The sequence below is a fragment of the Heteronotia binoei genome, chromosome 1 (assembly GCF_032191835.1).
Source record: "Heteronotia binoei isolate CCM8104 ecotype False Entrance Well chromosome 1, APGP_CSIRO_Hbin_v1, whole genome shotgun sequence".
In the NCBI taxonomy this organism is placed as follows: Eukaryota; Metazoa; Chordata; class Lepidosauria; order Squamata; family Gekkonidae; genus Heteronotia; species Heteronotia binoei.
The window spans coordinates 7,516,925-7,534,599 of NC_083223.1; the positions used below are offsets into that span (position 1 = coordinate 7,516,925).

The 17,675-nt window shown below is 46.5% G+C and overlaps 1 protein-coding gene across 1 annotated transcript in view; it reads left to right on the top strand.

The window, feature by feature from the left end:
- Positions 1–17,675, top strand: part of EHBP1 (EH domain binding protein 1) — a 527,871-nt gene that overhangs the window by 431,430 nt on the left and 78,766 nt on the right.

The window sequence follows — 17,675 nt, forward strand, 5'->3', positions numbered from 1 at the left end:
GCTCTGATCATGCAACAACAACAAAAATAACATTCCACGGAAGCAAATGTGTTTCACTCAACGCCACGTGTCTCTGTAAAAAAACGAGTATAACCCCCCGGGCTAATGTCAGCGCAGCCTTGAAAGTCGGGCTTTACGCTGGAAAAGCTATAAATTACTAATGTTAACTAAAAATCTCGGCAGATGCTGTTATTAATTTACACTGTGTAAAGGTTCGAGGTATTATGTCAAGTGCATTAAATCACGTAGAATGATGAGAGGAAAGGCAAGCGTAAGCTCACAGTGGTTGCCGGGGGGGGGGGGGGGGGGAGTGTTTTGTTTTCTAGTAATTACCTCATCAATTCCTATTTGTCTTTTTTTTTTTTTTTTTGCCATGAAATATGGGACCGAAAAAGTCATTTATAGCACGGGAGTGAAACTTGGTTTTCAGCTAGGTTATAGGCTCTGTTTCGATACCCTCACTTCGGAGGACAGATGTAGCTACAAGTGTTGTGTGGGTTTCCCCCTGCCTAATATTTTTCCTTTCCCCCCTACTTTTTTAAATAGCAAATATGAAAGAGATCTTTGTCCCAAGAGGTCATGTATATAATGGTGTACACCAGGACGGCCAAACTGCGACGGGGGAGTCACATGTGGCTCTTTCACACATATTGTGTGACTCTTCACCCCCACCACTCCACCCACTGGCTTGTAGAAGACATTTGTCTCTTTTAAATCACTTCCCAGCCAAGCCAGCTGGCAGCTTGGAGAATTTGTTTAAAGCTGCTTTATTTCCACCTTTCCCTCCTTCCCCATCTATTTCCCTCCCTTCCTTCTAGGGACCATTTCATAGAGAAAAGGTGCCGGAGCTCAGTGGCACAACTCGTTTGCATAACTCATTTACATATACCACATATCCCTGAAATCACCGGAAGGTGTACTAAATTATATCTGCTCAGCATCTACCTTAAAATCCTTCTTGGATTATAATTGTCTTCATAAAACCTTACTCCCTTCGTACTTTTTAAATTACTTTCTCCTATGCTGTCACAGTGGCATAATGATTTCCACCTGTCTGCTCGATATGTTTTGGTTATTTTCTCATTTTTTTTGTGGGGGGAAATATTAGAAAGCTTGTCAGATCTTAGAGTTTAGCAACATCCTCACAGGGTTTGTACAGTGGAGCCCAGAAGCAAGTATTTGGGGTGGGGGGGGGGGGAGGTAAGAAAGAAAGAGTGCAATAAAATTGAGAGGTTCTGGAGCTCTGCTCCTGTGAGCTCCTTCCCAAAATGAAACGGGCTGACTAGCTGGCTGGCTTCCTTCCTTCATTCCTGCCTTGTGGAGAGCCAGTTTGCTATAGTGGTTAAGTGGGCGAACTCTTATCTGGGAGAACCGGGTTTGATTCCCCACTCCTCCACTTGCAGCTGCTGATGAGACCTTGGGTCTGCCATAGCTATCGCAGGAGTTGTCCTTGAAAGGGCAGCTGCTTGGAGAGCTCTCTCAGCCTCACCCACCTCACAGGGTGTCTGTTGTGGGGGGAGAAGATATAGGAGATTGTAAGCCGCTCTGAGTCTCTGATTCAGGGAGAAGGGCGGGGTATAAATCTGCAGTCTTCTTCTTCTTGTGGCTCTCAAACGTTTGACCTTATTCTACGTGGCTCTTACATTAAGCGAGTCCATCCACGGCAGGCCTACACCGTCAGAACTGTGGTAGAGCTGTTTGATAATCCAGATCGAGAATGGAGGCTCGATTGGATGCTCCTCTCAGGTCCTGAAATACTGCAGTCGGCAAGACCACACACTGCTTTTTCGTAAGGGCGGGGGAGAGGACGTATTCCTTAGTTTAATTTTCAAAAACCGCTCCCGTTACTCGAGGCCGGCAACAGAAAATGCTGCGTCGGAGGCAGGTTTTCTCGTTCAAAGAACGTGATCTCTCCAGACATCATCAAAACAGAGGATTTGACGAACCACCTCCGTTTTTTCGGTCAATATCCTACTTGTCTTCATATCGGGAGCTCTCTGGCAGGGCCCATCGCCTCATATATAGAAAGTACTATTAGAAAAACAGTTTCTGTATTGGTAGCTCTTTGATAGGATGTGGGGGAGGGTTCTGTGGATTCTTTTAACGTTGTCCTGTCTATTCTGGTAGCCAGGGCTTTTTATTGTAGCAGGAACTCCTTTGCCTATTAGGCCACGCACCCCTGATGTAGCCAATCCTCCTGGAGTTTACAGTAGATCCTATACAAAGAGCCCTGCCCAATGGCGCAGAGTGGTGAAGCTGCAGTACTGCAGTCGGAGCCCTCTGCTCATGACCTGAGTTTGATCCCAGCGGAAGCTGGGCTCAGGTAGCCAGCTCCAGGTTGACTCAGCCTTCCATCCTTCTGAGGTCGGTAAAATGAGTCCCCAGCTTGCTGGGGGGGGGAAGTGTAGATGACTGGGGAAGGCAATGGCAAACCACCCCGTAAAAAGTCTGCCGTGAAAACGTCGTGAAAGCAACGTCACCCCAGAGTCGGAAACGACTGGTGCTTGCACAGGGGACCTTTCCTTTCCTTAGAAATAAAAACAGGGGATAGCCTGCTATCCTACATATGGGGGAAGGGGATTCAAAATGATAGACTGGCCAGCATGTAATCCAGCTGATTGGGGACAGCGAAGCAAGCCAGTCCTCACCCGAAAAAAATATGGTGAAATACATTAGCAGTCCCTGAAGAAGAAGAGGAAGAGGAGGAGACTGGATTTATACACCTTGGTATAAAAGAGCCCCGCGGTGCAGAGTGGTAAAACTGCAGAACTGCAGTCGGAACCCTCACGACCTGGTTCGATCCCAGCGGAAGCTGGGTTCAGGTAGCCTGCTCCAGGTTGACTCGCCTTCCATCCTTCCGAGGTCGGTCAAATGGGGATCTAGCTTGCTGGGGGGAAAGCGTAGATGACTGGGGAAGGCAATGGCAAACCACCCCGTTAAAAAGTCCGCCGTGAAAACGTTGTGAAAGCAGCGTCACCCCAGAGTCGGAAACAACTGGGGCTTGCGCAGGGGACCACCTTGACCTTTTTAAACTCTTGGTGGATTGGCTACATCAGAGGCGTGTGGCCTCATAGGCAAAGGAGTTCCTGCTACAAAAAAAGCTTTGCTGGTGGCACAAAATACCCTATTGCCCATCAGGATTCATTGCCATCTGATCCAATTAGGGTTACCAGGTCCTCCTTGACCACTGGCAGGGGAGGAGGGTTGCCTACTCCAGGTCAGGAAACTCCTGGAGTTTTAAGGACGGAGCTTGGGAAGGCCATGGACCTCGGAGGGGTGCAATGTCGTAGAGCCCACTCTCCCCAGCATCCGTTTTCTCCAGCGGAACCGATCTCTGTCGTCTGCACTCCGCAGATGAGTTGTTATTCTGGGAGATCCCCAGGTCTCCAGGTCCCACCCCTGGAGGATAGCAGCCCGAGATCCCAGCCTGTCTTCCTCTTTCGCAAATCGTTTCCTGCTGCCGGACTCCCAGCATTTATTGCCTCTTCCTGTTCTTTTTAGCATCTAGCTTGAAACCTCCAAGCTTCAAGTCAGCTCTGTACGTCTCCAACTTTATCCGTGCCATATATACGTAGCAGCTGCACGTGGAGGAAGTGGGGAATCAAACCCACTTCTTCCAGGTTAGAGTCCGTGCGCTTAACCACTACATCAAACCGGCTCTCGCGGCCAGCCCTGCTGAACTCCCAAGCAAGCCCTGACAAGCTCAGGCCAAACTAACCCCACCTTCTGCAGGCAGTTGGGTAGACGACCCTGGGGGGGTCCCTTCCAGCTCTATGATTCTAATCAGCCTACTTGCTGAGGGAGTCCCAAATGACGAAACAGAGCTAGAGTCGGTCGCGGTTTTGTGATTTTTTTTCCTTCCAATGGCATGACTGGTTTTAGGCGCTCCAAGGTCTGCTGATCCGTCCCCTTTGCTGTCCAAGGAAATGCGCAGGAGTCTTCTCCAGCACCACAGCTCGGATTGGAGGCACTTATGGGAAGCGCTTGGCTCCTATTCATTGCGTGTCAAAAGACCCACCGAAGAATGCAAAGCAGGGGTGGAATTCTAGCAGGGGCTTCTTTGCATATTAGGCCACACCCCCCCTGGTGTAGCCAATCCTCCGAGAGCTTACGAAAAAGAGCCCTGCAAGCTCTCGGAGGATTGGCTACATCGGGGAGGGGCGTGTGCCTTAATATGCAAAGGAGCTCCTGCTAGAATTCCACCCCTGAGGCTAAGACTAGAAAAAGAAGAAAGGACTTTGTTTGCACCGTGTAACTGGGCAGTGATGTGATTGGGGTGCCGGAGGTTCAGCCTCTTGCCACGGTGAAACTACTGTCTCCTCCCTTCAGGAGCACGGGACTAATATGAATGGTCCTCCCGTATAAATGAATGGATCCTGTTGGTTTCCAAGTGGCCCTGGGGGGGAGGTGTTGGAGGGGTTCCCCATTGACCACGGAGGTCTTTGTCACTTCATGGAATGATGGGCTGTCTGGGACCATAAATAGGGTCACTCCTTGGCCTGCTGTACCATGCTTGAGAGAGCCTGTAGTGGTTAAGTGTGCAGACTCTTATCTGAGAGAACCAGGTTTGATTCCCCACTCCTCCACTTGCACCTGCTGGAATGGCCTTGGGTCAGCCATAGCTCTCTTATCTGGGAGAACCGGGTTTGATTCCCCACTCCTCCACTTGCACCTGCTGGAATGGCCTTGGGTCAGCCAGAGCTCTCTTATCTGGGAGAACCGGGTTTGATTCCCCACTCCTCCACTTGCACCTGCTGGAATGGCCTTAGGTCAGCCAGAGCTCTCTTATCTCGGAGAACCGGGTTTGATTTCCCACTCCTCCACTTGCAGCTGCTGGAATGGCCTTGGGTCAGCCAGAACTCTCATAGGAGTTGTCCTTGAAAGGGCAGCTTCTGGGAGAGCTCTCTCAGCCCCACCTACCTCACAGGGTGTCTGTTGGGGGGGGGAGGGAAGGTAAAGGGGATTGTGAACGCTCTGGGATTCAGAATATAGGGCAGGATATAAATCCAATTTCTTCTTCTTGGGTAGACCCACAGCTCCATAGTTTGCGAGGGGACTGCAGGATATGATGGAGATTGGGAAATGACTGGAGCAACGTTGACTGGAGGCTTGGGGTAAATATGACAGCATGGTATAGAGACCGTTTGCAAGCCTATGAAGTGGAGGTGCTGCTGGCAATGAAGGCTTTCCCCCCCCCCCCCCCCCCACACGCACACAACTATTGCATCAATTAAATCTCTTCCAGCTCAGTTGTTTAAAGTTACTTGATTCCACCAAACTCCAGCCCTGACGGCCATGTTAATTCAGCCCCTAGCTGTGAGGGGTTTTTGCTTGTAAATTATCTCTCGTCTGTTCCAACTTGGAGGCGAAGTTCAGAGTAAATCCTGTCTCTCAAAGGTCTCAGAAGCACCTACTTGTCCTTTAGCTAGGAGTCATTTCGCACTGATCTCGCCAATGGATATTGTATTTTAGTCTCTTGTAACCCGCCCTGAGCCTGCTTTGTCGGGATGGGGGGGGGGGGGGCATAGAAATCCCATAAATGAATAAACAAATAAATAACAGGAAAGAAATCCCATAAATAAATAACAGGATGGAAGTTTCATGGATGGATGGATGTAGATATATGAATGGATGGATGGATGGATGGATGGATGGATGGATGGATGGATGGATGGATGGATGGATGGATGGATGGATGGATGGATGGATGGATGTGGATATATGAATGAATGTGGATGGATGGATGGGTGGGTAGGTAGGTAGGTGGGTGGATGAATGGATGGATGAGTGAGTGGATGGATGGTGGATGATTGGATGGATGGATGTGGATATATGAATGAATGTGGATGGATGGTGGGTGAGTGGATAGATAGATGGGTGCGTGGATGGGTGGATGAATGGATGAGTGCATGGATGGATGGGTGAGTGGATGGATGGATGGATGGATGGATGGATGGATGGATGGATGGATGGTGGATGAGTGGATGGATGGATGGATGTGGATATATGAATGAATGTGGATGGATGGTGGATGAGTGGATGGATGGATGGATGGATGGATGGATGGATGGATGTGGATATATGAGTGGATGGATGGATGGATTGATGATGGATGAGTGGATGGATGGGTGGATGGATGGATGTGGATATATGAATGAATGTGGGTGGATGGATGGATGGGTGGGTGGGTAGGTAGGTGGGTGGATGGATGGATGAGTGAGTGGATGGATGGTGGATGATTGGATGGATGGATGTGGATATATGAATGAATGTGGATGGATGGTGGGTGAGTGGATGGATAGATGGGTGGGTAGGTGCGTGGATGGGTGGATGAATGGATGAGTGCATGGATGGATGGGTGAGTGGATGGATGGATGGATGGATGGATGGTGGATGAGTGGATGGATGGATGGATGGATGGATGTGGATATATGAATGAATGTGGATGGATGGTGGATGAGTGGATGGATGGATGTGGATATATGAGTGGATGGATGGATGGATTGATGATGGATGAGTGGATGGATGGGTGGATGGATGGATGTGGATATATGAATGAATGTGGATGGATGGATGGATGGATGGGTGGGTGGGTGGATGGATGGGTGGGTGGGTAGGTAGGTGGGTGGATGGATGGATGAGTGAGTGGATGGATGGTGGATGATTGGATGGATGGATGTGGATATATGAATGAATGTGGATGGATGGTGGGTGAGTGGATGGATAGATGGGTGGGTAGGTGCGTGGATGGGTGGATGAATGGATGAGTGCATGGATGGATGGGTGAGTGGATGGATGGATGGATGGATGGTGGATGAGTGGATGGATGGATGGATGGATGGATGTGGATATATGAATGAATGTGGATGGATGGTGGATGAGTGGATGGATGGATGGATGGATGTGGATATATGAGTGGATGGATGGATGGATTGATGATGGATGAGTGGATGGATGGGTGGATGGATGGATGTGGATATATGAATGAATGTGGATGGATGGATGGATGGATGGGTGGGTGGGTGGATGGATGGGTGGGTGGGTAGGTAGGTGGGTGGATGGATGGATGAGTGAGTGGATGGATGGTGGATGATTGGATGGATGGATGTGGATATATGAATGAATGTGGATGGATGGTGGGTGAGTGGATGGATAGATGGGTGGGTAGGTGCGTGGATGGGTGGATGAATGAATGAGTGCATGGATGGATGGGTGAGTGGATGGATGGATAGGTGGATGGATGGATGGAAATCCCATAAATAAATAAATAGGGTAGAAATTCCATCAATCAATCCATCAGTCCATAGAAATTCCATCAATCAGTTAATCAATCAATTACAGGTTCCTTAATCGTATGAGAACCACCACGTGCACCCTTGACATGTGCCCATCCTGGCTTCTAAAATCATACCAAGTAAAGGTACTGAAGCCACTGACTAAAACTGCTAATGCCTCACTTATTCAGGGGGGCTTTCCCCAAACCTTTGAAGGAAGCATTTATTAGAACTCTGCAAAGGATGAGGTGACTGATTGTGGAGCAATCTCCAAAGTTAACTTTTGGGGGAGGGTGGTAAAAAGTGTCGTGGTGAAGCAGCTCCATGTATTCCTGGATGATATGTCTGCCCTTGACCGCTTTGGCAGCCATTTTGTGACAACCGTTTGGTGGCGACGCCCACCATGTTGGATCAGAATTCCATAGGTTCCTCCAGGCTTGAATATTTTGGGGGGGATCTCTGCCTTACGCTGAAATTTTATGTGTACTGCTATAGAAGTTGCTGCTAAGCCTCTGCTGTTAGGAACGTATTAGAGCTGTCCTAGTTACTTAGCATAACCAGGGGTGGACTTCTAGCAGGAGCTCCTTTGCATATTAGGCCACACACCCTTGATGGAGCCATTCCTCCAAGAGTTTACAGTAGGCCCTGTACTGAGCATAATCACGTTCCTTATGTGGTAGTCCTCAGTAATAAGTGATCCCATATAGCAGGGGTGGCCAACGGTAGCTCTGCAGATGTTTTTTTGCTTACAACTCCCATCAGCCCCAGCCATTGACCATGCTGGCTGGGGCTGATGGGAGTTGTAGTAATCTGGTATCTACAGTATGGCCATTGCTTCAGTTAGCCAAGAAGGCTTCCATTGCGGTCAAGCTCCTGTGAACAGAGACGCTTCAAAGGAAGAGTGGGAACCATGCATATTTAGTTTCAATTGAATATCAGCAGAATGTGAGTTAAGCAATAACACTTTCCTGAAAGGTGTTAAAATTGGCGGTAATTAAAATTACAGGTGACCGATTTGCTGGTAGTGTTGATCATTTTCATTTACAAGGTGTAACGGGCTCAGCATGCTTATGTTTAAGGGCTAGGAATCTTTGTTATATTGTGACTTCTTTTTTCTCCAGAGAGGAACATAGTGGGGGGGGGGGGGGCAGGGCGAATAGTAGGACTTTGTCTGTTCTTCAGAGACATAAACGTACGTCATGGATAAATTGATACTGTTTGTGATCACGGTTTAATTTCTCAGTAGTTTGCAGCGCTGCAAATTTTAATTAATTAAATCCATTTCATTTATTCAATTTATACCCCACCCTACCCCCCCTCCCCGAAATGGGTTCTAGGCAGCTTCATGAAACCAGTAAGATAAAACAGTAAAACAATGAATAGAATCAACAGTTGATAGTGAAAAAAACCACGCCTTGTGTCAGAAAAACATATATATAAGTAACTAGGCTTCCCAACCCTCCCGCCCTGGCGGGGGACCCCAGGATTTCCAGCCTCTTCCCCCGCTCCCCAAAAAAATGGAAGCGGGGGGAGGGGGAAACGGCGCCAAGGAGCATGGCGAGCCGCCCCATCCCGGAGCGGGCGATGACGCCACGCCGCTGCCGCCCCCTCCCCACCCACCGCAGCTGCTCTCCGAGATGCGCCCAGGCTGAGCCCATCTCAGAGGAGCAGCCATGGCGAGCGGAGAAGAGGCGGCAGCTGCGCAGTGGCATCACCCGCCCCACCTCCGAGGCAAAACCAGAGAAAGGGAGGGCAGAGGCAGGCCAGGAGCATGGCGAGCCGCAAATCCAGGCCCTTCTAGGACCCAGACTCGTAACTTGCCACGCCCCCGGCCCGCCTCCACCCCCCCCCCCTCCAATTCCACCGCAGCTGCTTTTCCGAGATAGGCCCAGCCTGAGCCCATCTCGGAGGAGCAACCACGGCGAGCGGAGAAGAGGCGGCAGCTGCGCAGCGGCGTTGCCCGCTCTGAGATGGGGTGGCTCGCCACGCTCCCCGGCGCCGTTTCCCCCCTCCTTCTAGCTCCACCCCCAAAGTCTCCTGGCTCCACCCCCAAAGTCCCCAGATATTTCTAGAGTTGGACTTGGCAATCCTATAAGTAACCCCAAAAACTCCAATGCCCCAAAAATATCAAAAAGCAGCAAGGCACTGTGTAGGGGCTATAGATAGGAAAGGCTGAAATAATTTGGGCGTCCGTCACCTCAACCAAAAGCCTGGCAGAACAGCTCAATCTTACAGGCCCTGCAGAACTGTAATAAGTTCCGCAGGGCCCTGATCTCAATTGGGAGCATGTTCCAACAGGCCGCGGCCAGGGCAGATAAAGCCCTTGCCCTGGTTGAGGCTAAATGGATGTCCTATAGGCCAGAGACCACTCAAAGATGTTACTCAGAAGAGCGTAGAGTTCCTCGGGGCCATCCCAAGCATTTAGGTCAGGGGTGTCAAACGTGCAGCCTATGGGCTGGATCAGGCCCCCAGAAGGCTCCGATCAGGTCCACGAGCAATTGATAGTTGTCTGCTTCCTTTTCCCTCTCTTGCTTCCTTCTGCATCACAGCTTGTTTTGCCAGGCTTGCTCAGTTAAGCTACAGAGCAAAGCCACTGTTTTCTCCATTGGCTGAACTTGGCATGAAACAGCTTACGTACAAAAGCTTACAATGCCCAACCATTTCATGTTTTCCTCTTTGTCTTAGGCTCAAAGCATTGACCATGAGATTTACGTAATGAATGTCAATAATTCAAAAGTAGATTTGTAAGTTACAGATACACTTGCGAGCAACACCTGAACAGCATATTGAAAATTGCTACAGCACAAACATTGTCTCCAGATTTTGATGCAATAATTCAGAACAAGAGGCACCAGTTATCAGAGCCAGTTAAATAAACAAAATATTGCAAAAGTGCTAATCTTTTAAGCATGTTTTATTCTAGTTTTTTTTTAAAAAAAAATTCTTAAGAACATAAGAGAAACCATGTTGGATCAGGCCAATGGCCCATCTAGCCCAACACTCTGTGTCACACAGTGGCCAAATATAGAAGAAGAAGAAGAAGAAGAAGAAGAAGAAGAAGAAGAAGAAGAAGAAGAAGAAGAAGAAGAAGAAGAAGAAGAAGAAGATGATGATGATGATGATGATGATGATGATGATGATATTGGATTTATATCCTGCCCTCCACTCCGAAGAGTCTCAGAGCGGCTCATAATCTCCCTTACCTTCCTCCCCCACAACAGACACCCTGTGAGGTGGGTGGGGCTGGAGAGGGCTCTCACAGCAGCTGCCCTTTCAAGGACAACTCCTACTAGAACTATGGCTGACCCAAGGCCATGCTAGCAGGTGCAAGTGGAGGAGTGGGGAATCAAACCCGGCTATCCCAGATAAGAGTCCGCACACTTAACCACTACACCAAACTGGCTCACACATATATATGTATGTGTGTTTGTGCTGTGGCTAATAGCCACTGATGGACCTCTGTGCCATATTTTTATCCAGTCCCCTCTTGAAGCTGGCCATGCTTGTAGCCGCCACCACCTCCTGTGGCAGTGAATTCCACAATCACCCTTTGGGTGAAGAAGTACTTCCTTTTATCCGTTTTAACCTGCCTGCTCAGCAATTTCATTGAATGCCCATGAGTTCTTGTATTGTGAGAAAGGGAGAAAAGTACTTCTTTTTCTACTTTCTCCATCCCGTGCATAATCTTGTAAACCTCTATCATGTCACCCCGCAGTCGACGTTTCTCCAAGCTAAAGATCCCCAAGCGTTTTAATCTTTCTTCATAGGGAAAATGTTCCAAAACTTTAATCATTCTAGTTGTCCTTTTCTGCACTTTTTCCAACGCTGTAATATCCTTTTTGAGGTGCGGTGACCAGAATTGTATCCAGTATTCCAAATGAGACCGCACCATCAATTTATATAGGGGCATTATGATACTGGCTGATTTGTTTTCAGTTCCCTTCCTAATAATTCCCAGCATGGCATTGGCCTTTTTTTTTGCAATCGCACACTGTCTTGACATTTTGAGTGAGTTATCTACCACGACCCCAAGATCTCTCTCTTGGTCAGTCTCTGCCAGTTCACACCCCATCAATTTGTATTTGTAGCTGGAATTCTTGGCCCCAATGTGCATTACTTTGCATTTGTCCACACTGAATTTCATCTGCCACGTTGACGCCCACTCATCCAGCCTCATCAGATCCCTTTGGAGTACCTCACAATCCTCTCTGGTTCTCACCACCCTGAACAATTTAGTGTCATCTGCAAACTTAGCTACTTCACTGCTTACTCCCAACTCCAAATCATTAATGAACAAGTTAAAGAGCATGGGACCCAGTACCGAGCCCTGCGGCACCCCACTGCTTACCGTCCTCCACTGCGAAGACTGCCCATTTATACTCACTCTCTGCTTCCTATTAATTAGCCAGTTTTTGATCCACAAGAGGACCTGTCCTTTTACTCCATGACTCTCGAGCTTACTAAGGAGTCTTTGATGAGGAACTTTATCAAAAGCTTTCTGGAAGTCAAGGTAAACAACATCTATCGGGTTCCCTTTGTCCACATGTTTGTTCACCCCCTCAAAGAAATGTAACAGGTTAGTGAGGCAAAATCTTCCCTTACAGAACCCATGCTGAGTCTTCCTCAGTAACTTGTGTTCATCCATGTGCCTACTAATTCTGTCCTTGATAATGGTTTCTACCAATTTTCCCAGTATTGAAGTTAGACTGACTGGTCTGTAATTTCCCGGATCTCCTCTGGAACCCTTTTTAAAGAAACGAAGGCAGATTTCAATGAAAGATTACATATTTTTGTCAGGAGATCCACAAGCTCACCTTTGAATTCTTTCAGAAATTTTGGATGTATGCCATCCGGACTTGGTGACTTATTAGTTTAATTAATCAATCAGTTGTAGGAACTCCTCTCTTGTCACCTCAATCTGACTCAGGTTTTTCAACACCCCTTCCAAAATTAGTGGTTCTGGAGCAGGCAAACACTTGTCATCTTCCACAGTGAAAACGGAGGCAAAAAATGCATTCAGCTTCTCAGCCATTTCCCTATCCTCCTTCAGTAATATATTTGAAGAAATTTTTATTGTTGGTCTTTATGTTTTTTGCAATATGCTCCTCATAGTCCCTTTTTGCCTGCCTGATCACAGTCTTGCATTTGATTTGCCACAGCCTGTGTTCCCTTTTATTAATCTCACTTGGACTAGCCTTCCACTGCTTAAAGGAGTCCTTCTTACCTTTTACAGCTTCCATTACTTTGTTTGTTAACCATGCAGGCCATTTCTTATACCTGTTTGTGCCTTTCCTGTGGTATATATTTTATCTGAACTTCTAGGATTGTAGTTTTAAATAGCCTCCAAGCTTCCCCAAGGGTTTTGACTGTATTTACCTTTCCTTTCAGTTTCCTCTTCACATGCCTCCTCATCTCAGAGAATTTTCCCCTTTTAAAGTTAAACGTGGTTGTGCTGGTCTTTTGGGGCAACTCCCTATTTATACAAATGGTGAAATCAATAACGTTATGGTCACTGCTCCCAAGCGGTGCGATCACTTTTGCATCTCTCACCAAGTCTTGGGCATTACTTAGGACCAAATCCAGGATCGCCCCACCCCTGGTAGATTCTGAGACCATCTGCTCCATAACACAATCATTGAGAGCATCAAGAAACTCAATCTCTTTCTCTCGACTTGAACACATATTGACCCAATCAATCTGCAGGTAGTTAAAATCACCTATTACGATACAATTTTTACGTTTAGCCGCTATCTTTAATCCTGCTGTCATATTATAATCATCCTCTATCTTTTGATTTCTTTAATTGTGTTTGTCCTTTAGAAAGTTTATATCTCCACTACCAGGCGTTACATTTAATGACACACCTGGCCCGGCCCGACAAGGTCTCATTTATTTCAGATATGGACCTCATAACAAATGAGTTCGACACCCCTGATTTAGGTCCACATTAGAGGTTCTTGTTTCTGTGCCTTGCATCTGAAGCGTGGTGGATAGCCATGAGAGAACATGGGTCTTCAATGAAAATATCGCCCCTACCTGAAAGTAGGTCAGCCATGCTTTTACTAAAAAAAGTACTTCTGTCTTGTTGCGAATTAAGCTTCAGCCTGACAAAGAACAATAGATGGAAAGCTCCAGGAGACTGGCCTTTCCCCACAAGTCTTATTGCATCTTGGGCACCAAAAATCAAAAGAAACAGTTAAACGGCATCTTTGAGATCAGACTCTGCAATTGGACAGAGCTGGAACCGGGGTGAAATTCTAGTAGGTGCTCCTTTGAATATTTAGGCCACTCCCCCCTGATGTAGCCAATCCTTCAAGAGCTTACAAAAAAGAGCCTTGTAAGCTCGTAGAGGATTGGAAAGCCAGTTTGGTGTAGTGGTTAAGTGTTCGGACTCTTATCTGGGAGAACCGGGTTTGATTTCACCACTCCACCACTTGCACCTGCTGGAATAGCCTTGGGTTAGCCATAGCTCTGGCAGAGTTGTCCTTGAAAAGGCAGCTGCTGTGAGAGCCCTCTCAGCCCCAAGCACCTCACAGGGTGTTTGTTGTGGGGGGAGAAGATGTAGGAGATTGTAAGCACTCTGAGTCTCTGATTCAGAGAGAAAGGCGGGGTATAAATCTGCAGTTCTTCTTCCTCTACATTAGGGGTGTGTGGCGTAATATGCAAAGGAGCTCCTGCTAGAATTCCACCCCGGCCTGGAACCATCCAATTATTTTCCAATATACAAAATGATTTCAACCATTAGATTACCTCAGATCCCTCGTGATCTCCAAATATCGGAGAATCTTTACCTTTGCACACTTTAATATTCTACCCTTGACCGTCTTGGAAGGCAGATACCATCACGTCACACTCTCCATGGCTCCATCCATGCCAAACAGGGAAAGTAGAGACTACCAAACACATCCTGCCCATTTTAAAACGATGTCCAATCTCAATATATAGTTCCAGTTCTCATCATCAGGAAGATCGGAACTCCTTGCAGAGTTTTCCCAGGAGACAACGAATAAAGTTCGAAATTTTGCTTTTGGAAGTGCGGGATACGCGAACCCACAACTGAAGCCCCAAAAAAGTACCTCTTCGCCACTCCATGATTTGTGCTCATTGTTAGATTGCCATTGCGCTACAGAAGAAGAAGAAGAAGATGATGATGATGGATTCATATCCCGCCCTCCACTCCGAATCCCAGAGTCTCAGAGTGGCTCACAATCTCTATCTCCTTCCCCCTGTGAGGTGGGTGGGGCTGAGAGAGCTCTCCCAGAAGCAGCCCTTTCAAGGACAACTCCTATGAGAGCTATGGCTGACCCAAGGCCATTCCAGCAGCTGCAAATGGAGGAATGGGGAATCAAACCCGGTTCTCCCAGATGAGAGTCCGCGCACTTAACCGCTACACCAAACTGGCTCTCCCCGTACCTTTTAATCCTCTTATCTTTTTTTTATTACTATTGCTAATTCTTCAGAGCTGATTTTGTATCGAAAGAAACGATTGACTGATTGATTGAATGTTAGAGCAGCTCTTCTCCCACTCACCCTCGCCAACAATACATGAGAATCTGGCCTAGATAATGGGTAAAAAAAATTTGTCTCCTTTTTGTAGCTTCTTCCTCTCTAAGAAAACTTCCGTTTGTTAGAAAAATCTGCACGGGCTACCTGTCTGCATATTAAGGACTGACCGCTGCCGTATAATCTTACTGCTCCCTATGATCTTCCACAGAAGCCTTTCTCCATGTTCTCTAACTGTCTGTCACGAGGTGATTGGCTGTAGCAAACAGGGCTTTCCGTGTAGTAGCTCACCAGGTTTATTAGGTAAGCATCTCTCGTGGCCAATTAATGGTCACTGCCAATTAATGATCATTTTCCTCAGTCTTTTTCTTTTGGTCCTTTTCTTCCATTGCTCTTGGTTCACGCCAAGAGCTGTTGGCTTTTAAACTTTTTATATATACCGTCTATATATGTTAAATAGGCCACCAGTAATGGAAACATTGGATAATTTGTTCGGTGATTAAATGTAACTATCCGCGTGACAAAGTTTAAGACCAGTAGCGCCTTTAACAAAGTTTTACTCAAGGTATAAGGTTTTGTGTGCCCGCACACTTAATCCGATACAATCAAATGGAAATTACCAGTCCGTACATATAGTTAGAGGCAGTGTTCCCTCTAAGCTGAGTCAGCGTGAGCTAGCTCACAGATTTTTAGTCTCCAGCTCACACATTTTTGACTTAGCTCAGGAAAATTGACCCCCCAGAGCACAGTAGTTTATGCAGTACCTCACAACTTTAATACCAGTAGCTCACAAAGTAGAATTTTTGCTCACAAGACTCTGCAGCTTAGAGGGAACATTGGGTAGAGGGTGAACAGTAAATTAGCAGATAGTATACTAAAGATGTTTAACAGATCTAAAGACCAAACAGGAATAACAATCTTGGTTTATGTTTGTTTGGGTTTAAATCCAGGGGGAAACATAGTGAAGGAAAAAATATGTCAGATTTGGAGACTGATGGGCAGACATATCCTTAACTGTGGAATGGTGAGTGTAATTGAGACCCCGTTATTACTCTCCATCCATCTCCTCCCAAGCATGGAGGTGACTTTACAGCATCTTCTTCTTTGAAGTGGGATGATTGGCTGTGTAGAGTTATCTCCCCTGTTCGCAGACCAGAGAAATACATTCCAATTGACCGTTCCAAATCACATTACATTCTATTATTCATTATGTTACATTACAATCTACTACTCTAGCCTATTATTCCAAATAAGACATAAAGAGGACATGTGGCCCTTCTGGGGGATTGGTGAGGATGCAGATGTAAGGGCTGGATGAGGTTAACGTGAGATAAGAAACCAATGTCCCTGTTAAGTCCTGGGGACTCCATTGTTCTTACAGTTGTAATAACTTGCAACTCAGTGATTTCCATTTCAAGTCTGTTCCTGAAGCTACTTTGGGGTCCAGAAGAATGACGTGTTCTCCTACAGGTTTCTCAGTCTTGTGATTCTTGATGTCAGATTTGTGTCCATTTATCCTTTGGGGTAGGGTTTGACCTGTTTGCCCTATGTAAAAAACCAAAGGGCATTGTTGGCATATGCAGGGTTAGAAAATGAGCATCTGAATAAGTCTAAGATGGTATAGTTGATGTGAGGTTCAGTTATTGTGTTGTCTGGGTGTATGTAGCAGTAACGTTGGCTTTATTGCAAGCTCCGGTACCAGTGTCCATCATCAAATATGATGTATTATTATTCCAGGACATTCAATGGGTGACCTCCAAATTTGACATATTTATTTCCTTCACTATGTTTCCCCCTGGATTTAAACTCAAACAAACGGTCACAATATAAACTAAGCTTGTTATTCCTGTTCGGTCCTTGAATCTGTTGAACATTTTCATTATGCTAATTTACTGCTCACCCAGCTTGCTGGGGGGAAAGTGTAGATGACTGGGGAAGGCAATGGCAAACCACCCTGTAAAAAGTATGCCGTGAAAACGTTGTGAAAGCAGCGTCACCCCAGAGTCAGAAACGATTGGTGCTTGCACAGGGGACCTTTCCTTTTCCTTTCTACCTGTATGTATGGACTGGTAATTTCCATTTAATTGTATCTGAAGAAGTGTGTGTGCACACAAAAGCTCATACTTTGAACATATGAAGCTGCCTTACACTGAAGTAGACCCTCAGTCCATCAAAGTCAGTATTGTCTACTTAGACTGGCAGCGGCTCTCCAGGGTCTGAAGCGGAGGTTTTTCACCCCTATTTGCCTGGACCCTTTTTTGGAGATGCCGGGGATTGAACCTGGGACCTTCTGCTTCCCAAGCAGATGCTCTACCACTGAGCCACCGTCCCTCCCTTGAATAAAACTTTGTTGGTCTTAAAGGTGCCACTGGACTAAAACTTTGTTTTGCCGCTTCAGGCCAACGAGGCTGCCCACCTGAATTGGTCAACGTGACCTGGTTGTGAGATAAATAAATTTTCTACCAGAGGAATTGATACAAACCTGTTTTGACCAGATTAAAAGGTGGATGATGTCAAAGACATATTTTGCAGTTGTCTCAGAGCGATTACCAATTTTGAGGGGACGGATGTAAGCAGTTGCTATAGGAAATGTTTGCCGTTTGCCTGGTTGAAGAGGGAAAGAATTGTCTGAAATTCCAAAGCCTTAGAAAGGCTTGGAATAATCTCTGCATTAACTTGTCTCGTCTAGCTGTCATTTTTGTTTATATTTCCCCCTGACCGGTCATTTAAATAAATGTACGGTTGATGAATCTGTTTTGTTTGCTAACTCTCTCTTTAAGTGCTTTCCTTTCACTGGTTTGACTATAATTTCCAGTATTCCGTATGAGATTCTGTGTGATGCAGTTGAGCATCTTTCTGGTTCCACATTAATGCAGCAAATAAAAATAAAAAGCCGCA